Genomic DNA, 11,836 nt, shown 5'->3' with positions numbered 1-11,836 from the left:
ATCATCTTCCCCAATGTAGAAGATCAGTAGGCCCTCAAAAGGAAGAGATTATTCTTAGTCCTTGTTCCGCTAAAGTTTTTATTTTTTAAACACTTGCTTTCTACATTACAAGACATGTCATTCTTTCACAACACATCACTTTTAATTCAAAAAATAGTAACTTATTTGAAATACTTAAGTTAGGCCCCGATTCCGAAAGGAAAATAAATACTTATTTTTTAAGAAGGCAATTTCAAATTCAAAAATTATGTGCTTACGCAACTAATCTTTCTATCAATATGAATTTTGTTTGATAGATCTCATTGAGATCTTCTATAAGGTGCAAAAAAAATTAGAAATTATTTTTCATTTACATTATTTTTTTATTTAAAAATGTAAAATGTACCATGTGCATTGAATAATTTTGCCTTTGTTCGTTTCTCATCTTAACTTTGTTTTAGTGTTTTTCTTTTCTAATCATTAGTACCTTATTTATCTCTCCAATTATTACCATATTTCTCTAATTATTACTTTCATTTCTCTCTCTTTATCTCTCTTTACTTGTTACTCCTCCCTCTAATCATTATCCTATTTATCTCTCTACCATTACCAAAACTTGCAAATGAACAAGACTTTGTCTCTTTGAGCAGAGGATCATACGGGGCGGCTACAGGTACAGCAAGTGCTGTACAGCAGCCGCTCACAGGACTGCTTTTGCGCTCGTCTCGTGTCCCGCAAAGATGATCGGAGCCGCTCATTTTGTTCAAAATACTTCGTTTAGGGTCCTTGCAAAAAATACCTTAATCCGATATCGGGAAGGGTGTTTACGAATCATCCAACTTTGCTTCAAAATTTAGGCAAAGTGAGCGGATTGAGGTGATTACAGCCTTTCCGATATCGGATTGAGGTGATTTTTTATAGGGACCCTAAATGAAGTATTTTGAACAAAATGAGCGGCTCCGATTATCTTTGTAGGACATGAGACGGCCGCAAAAATGGTCTGTATGCGGCTGCTGTACAACACTTGTATCTTTACTGGAGGATCATAATAGTGCATTGGACTTCCTCAACAGCAAGCCCTCCTATTGAGCAGAGGATCATAATGGTGGGGGACGTGGCATCCCTTTTTGTCCTTTTTCTTCTTCTTCTTTCATTGTCTTTTTGTGTCCTAGAAAGTCTAAAAATACAAATGCTAAAAATTGTTACTCCATCCGTTTTATATCGAGAGTCCCATACTTCCTCTCTATTGTCATTTTTTAAATTAAAAAATTAACTATTTTCGTGTGTAATTTTTTGAATTTTTTTACACCGTATAAAAGATCTTGATTAGTACTTTAATTTTATGCAAAAAAATTTAAAAAATTATACACGAAAGTAGTTGATTTTTTAAATTAAAAATACCATGACTTTTCGTAGTGAGCTCTCAATATGAAATGGAGGAAGTGCTATTATTTGTTCTATTGTGGTTATTGCCAAGGAGAAATTTTTCAGTGCCGGGTGGGTACCACGTGGTGCCCGCTCGGCGCATCTAGACCGTCTAAAACAGATTTTGAAATTTTTTTTCCCAGAAAATATTAAACTCTTCTGTAGAAAAGTTTTTTTTTTTTAATGTGGATTATCCAAAATACTTTTGGATGACTTGAATGTATGAGCAGGCACCAAATGGAATATACCAACCCGGCACTGAAAAACTTCTCATCACCAAGGTTGCAAGTGTGACGCAAATAAGAAAAATGAGAAAAGAACGGTCCGGCTAACCAACACTACATAGCGACCCTTAAGCAATTCCAATATAAAGCCACGTGTTCCTAATTTCACGTTTTCACTTCATCGATGACAAGATGTGTTTCCAGAAATCTTGTCTTTGACCTAATGGTGGGAGGAGGCTGTTGTAGAACGGATTTTAAGTACTTATTTTTTAAGAAGATAATTTTAAATTAAAAAATAATAGGCTTAATGAAATTTAAAAATATGTAATATGTATTTTGTTTGAAAGATCTTGATGAGATCTTTTATACGGTGCAAAAAAATTTAAAAATTATTTTTTATTTATGTTATTTTTGAGTTTGAGAATGTAAAATAAATATTTATTTTTTAAGAAGGTGTTCTGGAACGGGCTCTTGAAAATTGTTTGTCTTTCTTTTGCTTTTCCCCTCTCTCTCTCTCTCTCTCTCTCTCTCTCTCTCCATCAAGAGAATAAATTCTATCTATCGCCGGTGTAAAATCCTACTTTTTCACCACCATTTATTATGGGCTTCACCGAGTGTCTATTATTGTGCATGATTTGAACCGTTATATTTTAAGACCCGCAATATAATATTGTCATTCAAAAAAGCAGCTTGATCAAAAGTCGATAGATAAATCAAAATTTGAATCTTTGTTTATAAAATGACGATCTGATTTATGTCAATAATGATAAACCATCTATTTTACAAAGTAAATTTCAATTTTTAATACTCCTATCGATATCCGATCAAGTTTATTTTTTGCATGGATACACTTCTATGTACGGTCTACTAGATGAACGGTTCGGATCAATAATAAATACACGGTAGGATCAAAAAATGTGATGGTGAAAAAGTGAGATTTTTCACCCCTGATGGAAAGAATTTAATCTCATCTAACAAATGTAGCAAAACAAAGCTCCCACCCCGTGCCAAATCCCACCACGTTTTCTTTCACACTTGCTATTGGTACAGACTGGGCAGAATAGATTCAATGTACAGATGATTTTGGGAACGTCTCGGATTCCACAAATATGATTGGAGCTGATTATTTTGTTCAAAATATTATGTGTAAGGCCTCTATAAAAAGTTAACTCAGCCCGATATCAATAAGTGCCTTTACGAAACATCTAATTTTGTTCCAAAATTTTAGCCAAAGTTGGATGATTTGTAAAGACCCTTTTACCGATATCGGGTTGAGCTAATATTTTACAACTACCTTAAACATATTCTTTCTGTCCCTAAATAAGTGTTCGACGCACAAACCTTAGTCTTACAAAAGATGCATATCGTCTTGAGCCATCAAAATTTTGCTAAAACGAGGGACCCAAACAAATTGTGTAGAGTTCAATTTATAATTATTGCTCTAGAAAATTTTATTTATACAAAATGACCATGTCGAATTAATCAAATTGATTATATAAGTGCAATGGACTTCCTCAACCGCAAGCCCTCCTATTGAGCGGAGGATCATAACAATAATTCTAACACCACACTCAAGTACACATTAAATCACATACCTACACTCACAATAACGAGTGGGTCCCATACGTACTGGGTGTGTGGTGTGTGCGATCTTCACGCTTCTTGTGAGTATGAGTGTGTGATTGAGTGTATTTAAAATTAATAAATGACTCGTATCATTTATATGGGACCTAAATGGCTCGGATTATTTTAAAATTAAAATATATCTTTATTTCAAGTTATATTTTGTAAATATCCAAGATAAAAATCAAAAAGATCAAAAAACCAGTTTTTTGAAACTTATTTTGGATATTTCAAAAAATATTTAGGTAAAAGTCATAATTTTTAATTTTTTTGAATTGTCTTGACAAAACGAATAAAAAATTCACAAAAATGAGGCGCAAAATTAACAAACACAAAAAAAAATTGAATAAAAACGAGATAATGAAAAGCCAAAAAATCTTAGAGAAATTTCTATTCTAGAAAAGGGTAAGGGGCCATAGGGGTGTCAAATAGGCGAATTTAGGTCAAATTGGGTAAGTTATAGATGGGTTGAATCTTTAATGGGTCATGACCCATTTAGAACCCAATTAGTTATGAGCTTAATTACTCATACCCAACCTGACTCATTAATTTAAAATCAAACCCGACTCGCCCATTAACCCAATTACATATATATTAAAATCCAAAATGACGAAACTACCAATGTACACTGAAATGACCATGTAACCCCTGTACATTTAAATGACCAAATTGCCCATGTATAGTAAAATTACCAATTAGTCCCTGGTTGGCAACAAAATACTGACCCTTTACCAAAAATTGGCTTATTGTAGGGGTGTCAAACGGGCGGGTTTGAGCCAAATTGGGTAAGTTATAGATGAGTTGGGTCTTTAATGGGTCATGACTCATTTAGAGCCCAATTAATTATGAGCTTAATTAAACATACCCAACCTGACCCATTAATTTAAAATCAAACTCGCCCCGTCCATTAACCCAATTACATATATATTAAAATCTAAAATGACGAAACTACCAATGTACACTGAAATAACTGTGTTACCCCTGTATATTTAAATGACCAAATTGCCCATGTATAGTAAAATTACCAATTAGTCCCTGGTTGGCAACCAAATACTGACCCTTTATCAAAAATTGGCTTATTGACTTATTTTTGTTTTTATTCAAAAAAATTGAGTTTCATTCATCAGTTTTTACTTTTCAGATTCCTTTCGTCATGATAAAACAATAATTCTCAAAAAATTGACCAAAAACTAACAAATGCAAAAAAAAATTTGAATAAGAGCAAAAAATAATCCATCAAGAACAAGGTCCATTCTATCAGAATCAAAACCAGCCTGTTATCTCAAATCAAACAGATACCGCTCTGGTTTTCTGCAAATTCTGCAAATTCTTTCCGTTTTTAGGTTTTTTCTTGGGTAATTGAAAGAAGTTTGTATGATCACATGAAATTAGAGACGAACAAGAGAAAGAAGTTGATATAGTCGGGATTAGTGAGAGAGAGGGGGGACGACATTGACCAAGGATTTCTTGTTTATTAATAAATCAACATTGACCAGGGGTCTTCGCCGGATGCAGTTCCCAGTACACAGTTCCCCGGTGGTGGTTTTTTTTTTTTTGGGGTGGGTTAGTTTATGACTTATTGGGTTATTTAACTTGACCCAATTGAGACTCAATTAAGACCCAATAATAAATAGGTCAAATGGGTTTGAACTCATTCTAACCCAACTAATAAATGAATTGAATTGGGTCTATTTATTAATATATGAGTTTGGATTTGTTAATAAATTTAGATTTAATTTGCCATATCTGGAAGGGACACAGTCAGGAAAAGAAAAAGATACGGAAAGTTTAGAGAATTGCATTTATTTGTCATATCTGGGAGGGACACAGTCAGGAAAAGAAAAAGATACGGAAAGTTTAGAGAATTGCATTTATTTGTTACTCCCTCCGTCCCATTTTTATTATTCATTTTCGCTTTTCGTGTCGTTCTTTCTACACTTATATCTTTCAATCTATAATATTTTTCATAATTTTGAAAACTTTGTATTATAGATCTAGTCGAGAACTATCAAACAAAATCCATATTGCATATTTTTGGAGATTTATATTGAAAGATATAAGCGTTAAAAAAACGGCACAAAAAACGAAAATGAACTATAAAAATGAGACGGAGGGAGTATTACTTAGCAAACTAAGGTTAAAAGTGTAAGGTAACGCAAAAGTACTACCCCGTATAACATATGCCATTGTCGGTGTTTTGCCGAGTGTAATTTTGTTTATTCTCATTAAAAAAGGGTGAACATTACCATCTTTTATTAGTTAAAATAATGTGGATTTTACCACAAAGTAATGTCATGCTTACCATGCAATACACTTTTTGATAATCATGACATCACTTTGTGGTGGGATCCACATCATTCCAACCAATATGAAGGAATGTAATATTCACCCTCTTAAAACTCAACTCTATTTTGCCTTATTTTTCACCGGGTCAACGAGTCCTGCTATTAGTAAGGAAGATTTACAGAGAACCACGTAAGGAAAAACACGTTTGGGCCCATTTTGAGTCTCAAAAAAATCTAGAAAAATATTCATAAATTTTTCAATATTATTTTATGAGCCACTGTAAAAAATCAACTCCAACGGATATCGGTAAGTATTACTTTTTGATTTGTAAGACGAAACTGCTTAGTTCACCTCTATGAATCCAAAAGTAATACTTACCGATGTTCGTTGGAGTTGATTTTTTATAGAACCACATAAAATAATATTGAAAAATTTATGGATATTTTTTTAGATTTTTATGAGATTCGGAATGAGCCCAAATATATTTTTTCTTACGTGATTCCCTGCAAATCTTCCTTGCGATTAGAATTTAGCGGTACTACTCATTAAAAGTTGGTACTTGGAACCCACATAAACAGTGTGGCGACTGAAAAATTATACTATGCCCCAAGGGCATAGCCACGTGGTGCCTCCAGGGTTTTCTGTACCACACATTTCAGTGTGGGCCACTGAAATGTGTGGTGCAGAAAGCCCCGGAGCACCACGTGACTATGCCCCGGGAGCATGGAATAATCTCTCGTGGCGACTGTTCGAATTTGCCTTTCTTAAATGTTCAGTACTGATGAATACGAGATTGGTTGGGAACATTGATGACGAATTTATTTTCCTATATTGGCAACAATTTTTCCTAATTTTTTTTTCACTCGTTAATTTCTACACTACATTACACTATTGGGGGTTGGGGGAGGGACACGGTTCGAACCTTAGATGAGCGTGGGGCAAGGGAATACCCTTCCGTTATGTCTAGGCCACCACCTCATTTTCCTATTCAACTAGCACGTCAACGATATAATTAAAGAGAAATGATTTTATCACTCTCTTTTTTGTTAACGCCACTCTCCTGCAAGTAAATTTTTGTATTTTTGCATGAAAAATACACTTTCAGGAGAGCGAAGTTAACAATGAAAAGAGTGGCAAAATCATCAGCCTAATTAAAACCGACGTGGTGTGGGGTTGGGGATTTTTACATAGCCCTCATTCCTAGCAATTTGTTCTTGTTGTGCTAAAGTCGGGAACTAAAAATGGGGTTTCCCTCTTTTTTACTAGCTTTCTTTCTCGTCTCTCGTCTCTCATCTCCTGGTTCTTCACTCTACCGGCTCTTGCCCGTCCTCCTTCGACTGCGGGGATCTCAGTCCGATTGAATTCCCTTTTACCAACTCCACACACTCCCTGTGCGGCTTGTATACCGTTAGCTGTGATGAAGCAGTTCCAAAAGTCACATCAACCCTTATCGAATTCCCTTTACGGGTTGTATCTTTCTTACCGAGATTATAGTTGATAACTTTTCGTTGGAAAATTGATCGAAAGGAAAATCCTATTTTTCTAATGAGTTCATGTCTTGATAAAGGATTTTCTAAATCTGATCAAGTCACAAATTTTCAAGAATAAATAATTCAACAAGTGCAACAAAATCAACGGTCTCGATCGTCATGATTGTCTTGCAATCGTGTGGCTACTATAACAATGAATACAACATAAGGCTTAGTTGATTATCAAGTACATCAAAAGTATAGATTGCAAAGGTAACTGTCGAGTCATTTTTTATAACTAGTGAATGCCCGTGCCTGAAGGCACGACGCAACACATTTTGAAGACAACTAAAGCTATAGGTCGAACAATGAGCAAAGGGAGGACATGTTGAAAAAAATAGGTAGGAACAAAATAAAATACGATATATATGTGCAGGTCAAATCAAGGTGCAAAAAATATTCAAGCAGGTAAAAAATTTCCCAAATCCTTAAATCACCCAACACACGTAATAAAACCGAATATATATTTGTAAAACTTAACCTAACAAATAAAAATTCCTTATGAAATTCCCAATCTATTAACAAAGCTCTTATCATGACGACTTCATTGTTCATTTGCCGGTCCTCGACATTCCTACATAAATAAGATTAAGAATTATTAAATTCATCACATAATATGGACTGGTTTATGTACAATCTAGGAATGACAATGAAGAAAAAGAACGACTTATCACTCCTACAATCTTTGTAATCGTTTTTTACTTTTGGAAAGGTGTCAATACTCTTCTGACCAATCAACTTTTAAACCGAAAGTCACCACAGAGGCACCATGGTCAAGACTCCTAGTTGTTGGAGCAGGAATAATGAACACGTATGAGCTCCCATAATATTTAGAAATATAGTCTTTAAGCATTTGCACCCCTTTATCCTAGCAAAACACTAAGCAAATAAATGGACGTGAACGCACAAAAAACTAATGAAAATCCCAACCACTATTGTTGTTATTACATTAGCTCCGAGAAATTGAACAGAAACCCATTAAACTGTATGAAAATAAAAGGAATTGCAAGTTGCAAGTTGCAACAATAATAGGGTGCAATGACCAATTTATAAAGTTGAGTTTAGTTCAAGTAAACATTTTAGTTCCACTATATTGTGGTGGGATTTAGGCAACAAAATCCCCGTGCTTATAGGAATTTTAAATTGAAGATTGCTAAGTGTTCTTCCTTTCCCCAACCAAAATCTATCCCGTTGAGAAGTAATTTTCATTAGAATCATTACCATTCCAACCAATGTACACATTATGTTCAAGAGCACGTTGATACCTAAAAGGGACAGCAAAAGGCATGAAGAGAGTGTAATACATAGGAACGAATATACTACCAAATACCAAATATGGTTTCACCTCCAAACAATACATCAGTTCTTGAACAACTAACTATGGACCCTCAAACCAATCAAAGTCACATTTGTTCCATCTTAAAAAGTGAGAAAAGTTTGAGATCAGAGCTTGTTGCTCCCATTTTTTTTTTTACCATCAATTGTCTCAATGTGGCCTTTTTACGAACAGGTGGTGAGTACTCAATCATCAATATGAGCCCTAATCCCCTCCAACTCCTTACTACCCGTCACAAACCTCTAAATCCCTTCTCCGCCCATCCTCTCATAGTAAAACCTCAGCTTCATCAATCCCCCTTCATCAACAACCCGTAGTAAAAGATTTTATCTAATCTCCTGAACAAAGGGAATATGACTACACGAATATGGTCCAACTCCCACAATGAATGGGAAAGCCCTAGCAATAACGCAACAATTGAGACTTTTGATGCTGAGAGGATTGTGATCAGGTAATTTATACCTATATACAAAGAGCAAAAAGCTGTGTCGTATGTTCCCATTTATACACGTTCATAACAGACATGCTCGATCGTGTACATGAAGAAAGGAAAAATGTATACCTTCGCTCTTGGGTTATAGCAAGAACCCCAAAACTGATGACATAGTTGCAATTCAATAGAATAAAAAATAGAGGGATGCTTCTAAAATAACACATACCAGCGATCAAATTTTGAATTGATAGGCTTAGAAATGGACATTGATGAGATACTCTTCACAAATATGCATGAGTGAAGAACCATTTTCCAAACAATTCCTCATGAAACTAACCCAACGAAATTAAGTAGATCGACTCACCTTAGGTAGTGGAGAATAGGAGAAAAATGTATGGTGGCCTTGAGCTAGACTTGAATTTATTCTGCACAAAGAAAAAAACTCACTTACCTATTCACTGCCAAAGAAATCGCTCGATGATTAAATTAACCGAACCATACATTAGCAGAATATAGAAGCCAACTATTAAAAACTCTTAGAACCATACCCATGCATCGATCAATCAACAGAATATAGAAGCCATTAAAATTCACCCAATACCCCTACAACAATTCATACTACGCTTAAAGGAAAGCAATTTTAAGATCGAAATCCCCTACCAAAAAATACCCATCACTCAAGGATCAACCTTTAGGGATAATAACCAATTTCCAGCGGCAAACTCCTAGGACAAATCCCTTAACATGCCGATCTTTCTCTAAAATGAGTTCTCTAATTAGAGTTAATGGAAAGCTTCAACTCATCACCCTTAGAGAGAGTGGATAAGTCAACAATATCCTACCAAACACATCCCAGGGTACGACTAATTTTAGATAAACACTGGCCACCAAAAATCCAAATCCAACATTCGTCGAACCGAAGCTATCTCCATCCTCGAATCCACCAAAAACACATTCCATCAAACACCTTCCAAACACCCTAGATTTGTGATTCATGTTCTTACCATATACCCCCAAAATGAATGACAAACTAAATTCTAATTAACGCGCTCACTAAGCACAGTCTCAAATCCAAATCGGAAGGCAAACTCCATTAAGCAATTGATCCCCAAACTCTCATGTTGAAAACAGTAGAACTGAACACTAAGTTTCTGAAAATCAGCCTCTCTGAACCGAACACTAAGCTAGCAGTAGAACTCAACATGGGCAGTTGTTAAAGCATTTGGTGCAAATCGCCAGGGATGAGCCTAGGAAGTGTGAACTACAAACCTATTCATGACGCACAAAAAAGGATAGGCATCAGCCCTTGCTTGCAGCTTGAGTGTTCTGTTCTTCAGTAAAATCCTGAGCACCTTAGGTAATGGAACTTTTTTTTTGTCTGCAAAATGTTAATGAATAACTATACAAATTTGAAATGAAGATGTGCACATAGGATAGAATTCTAATGCCCTAACTGTTAAAATAAACGTAAACAAACGATACATTTACCCAGTAAGATTTATTGAAGTCATTAAAAAAAAACAGAGGTTGCCAACTAAGCAGATACATTTATCAAGTATTAATTTCAAATGGAGCGTTACGTTCCATAATGTTTTAACTGTAACGGCATTTCATATACTTTAGCTCACATCTCCCAAATGTTTCAGGCATGATATACTTCAAATGAGTTTAACGTTGACTACTCATTAGGATAAGTCAACTTTTCTTGTGCTACTAAAATCTGCAAGAACATTAAGAGTACTCCATAAATCACCAAGAATACGGTCACTATATGCATCGCAATAATAAAGAACACCTGCCATTTGACCATAAAAAAATCAAATGGCAGGTATATCCATGGGTTTGCAAAAAAAACAATAGCCCAAGTATATCCACTGGTTTGGAATCTTTAGGCACGGGCAGTGGTCCACACCTTGCTAAAGACGCTCAAAGCCAGTTATGATGCCGCATTCTTTAAGCCGGGCATGCACTAGTTATTTAAATGACATAGCATATTATTCAAACTCATAAAAACAAAGCCAATTCCCTATCTTCATACTATCTAAATGTTGCCAACTCTCTATCTTCATATTGCAATTTAATGGAAATAAATCATATTCTATGAAACCCAATAACCTTCTCAGAGAGAGTAGTTACCCGATAATATTACAGAGGCGAACCCAAATTTAGCCAACTCTCTTCACAATCTGTAATCAGAATAGAACCATAGAGGTATTTGAGAACTGCAATCAGAACTTCGAAAAGCGAAATCAAAACTTTGAAAACTCTTTTCGATTTCAGAAATTTCTTACCCGGTAATGGTAGCTAGTAATGGTTCCAGTGGTGACTTGTCGCGCCGGTCGGTGGTGCTAGTGGTATCCAATCAGGCTCGATAGAGAGGAGTTCCGACGACTTGCGGTGGTGCGGTGGGTCGGAGGGAGAGAGAGGGGAGGGAGGGAGCCATGGTGCAGTGGGTCGATCGGAGAGAGAGAGAGAGAGAGAGAGAGAGAGAGAGAGAGAGAGAGAAGACCGAGGGTGAGTGAGGAACGATGAACGAATAATGGTGCGGCTAGGGCTTCTTACAAAAATGCCATTTATGATACCCTCAGATGGATTAAGTATTTACAAAAATGCCAAACAAAAATGCCATTTATGATAACCCTCGGATGGATTAAGTATTTACAAAAATGCCATAGTAGAATGAAGGGTAGAGATTTATGTAGATATGAGGGTAAATCTAGAACGTTGATTGTCTTTTGAATTCAAACACAGCTCTGGTTTATTATATAGATGCTTGATTTGAATCGTTAGGATTTCACATCTTACCGATTGTAGTATTGTCACCAAAATTGAAGATCATTCGATATCAGCGACCACATGATTGAAAGCTATTTAATGCGTTCGGAGACGTTTAAGTGTTATAATGCACTAAATGAGTCTCGCCTGAGATCTTTCTTGGCAATCGAAAGCATCTATCTTTGATGTAATACGAATAAGATCATTTGTACCAAAAATAAAGTTA

At 35.5% G+C, this 11,836-nt stretch overlaps 1 long non-coding RNA gene across 1 annotated transcript; it reads right to left on the bottom strand.

Moving 5' to 3' along the window:
• Positions 1-7,190: 7,190 nt before the first annotated feature.
• Positions 7,191-11,596, bottom strand: LOC131302107 (uncharacterized). Its single transcript, XR_009191598.1, has 4 exons — positions 11,127-11,596; positions 10,972-11,021; positions 10,105-10,213; positions 7,191-9,260 (listed from the first exon to the last, which is right to left on the bottom strand). It is a non-coding gene; the product is annotated as an uncharacterized LOC131302107 (long non-coding RNA).
• Positions 11,597-11,836: the final 240 nt, after the last annotated feature.

Source organism: Rhododendron vialii, chromosome 9a (assembly GCF_030253575.1).
Source record: "Rhododendron vialii isolate Sample 1 chromosome 9a, ASM3025357v1".
NCBI lineage: Eukaryota > Viridiplantae > Streptophyta > Magnoliopsida > Ericales > Ericaceae > Rhododendron > Rhododendron vialii.
This window is presented reverse-complemented; position numbering and strand designations above follow the sequence as displayed.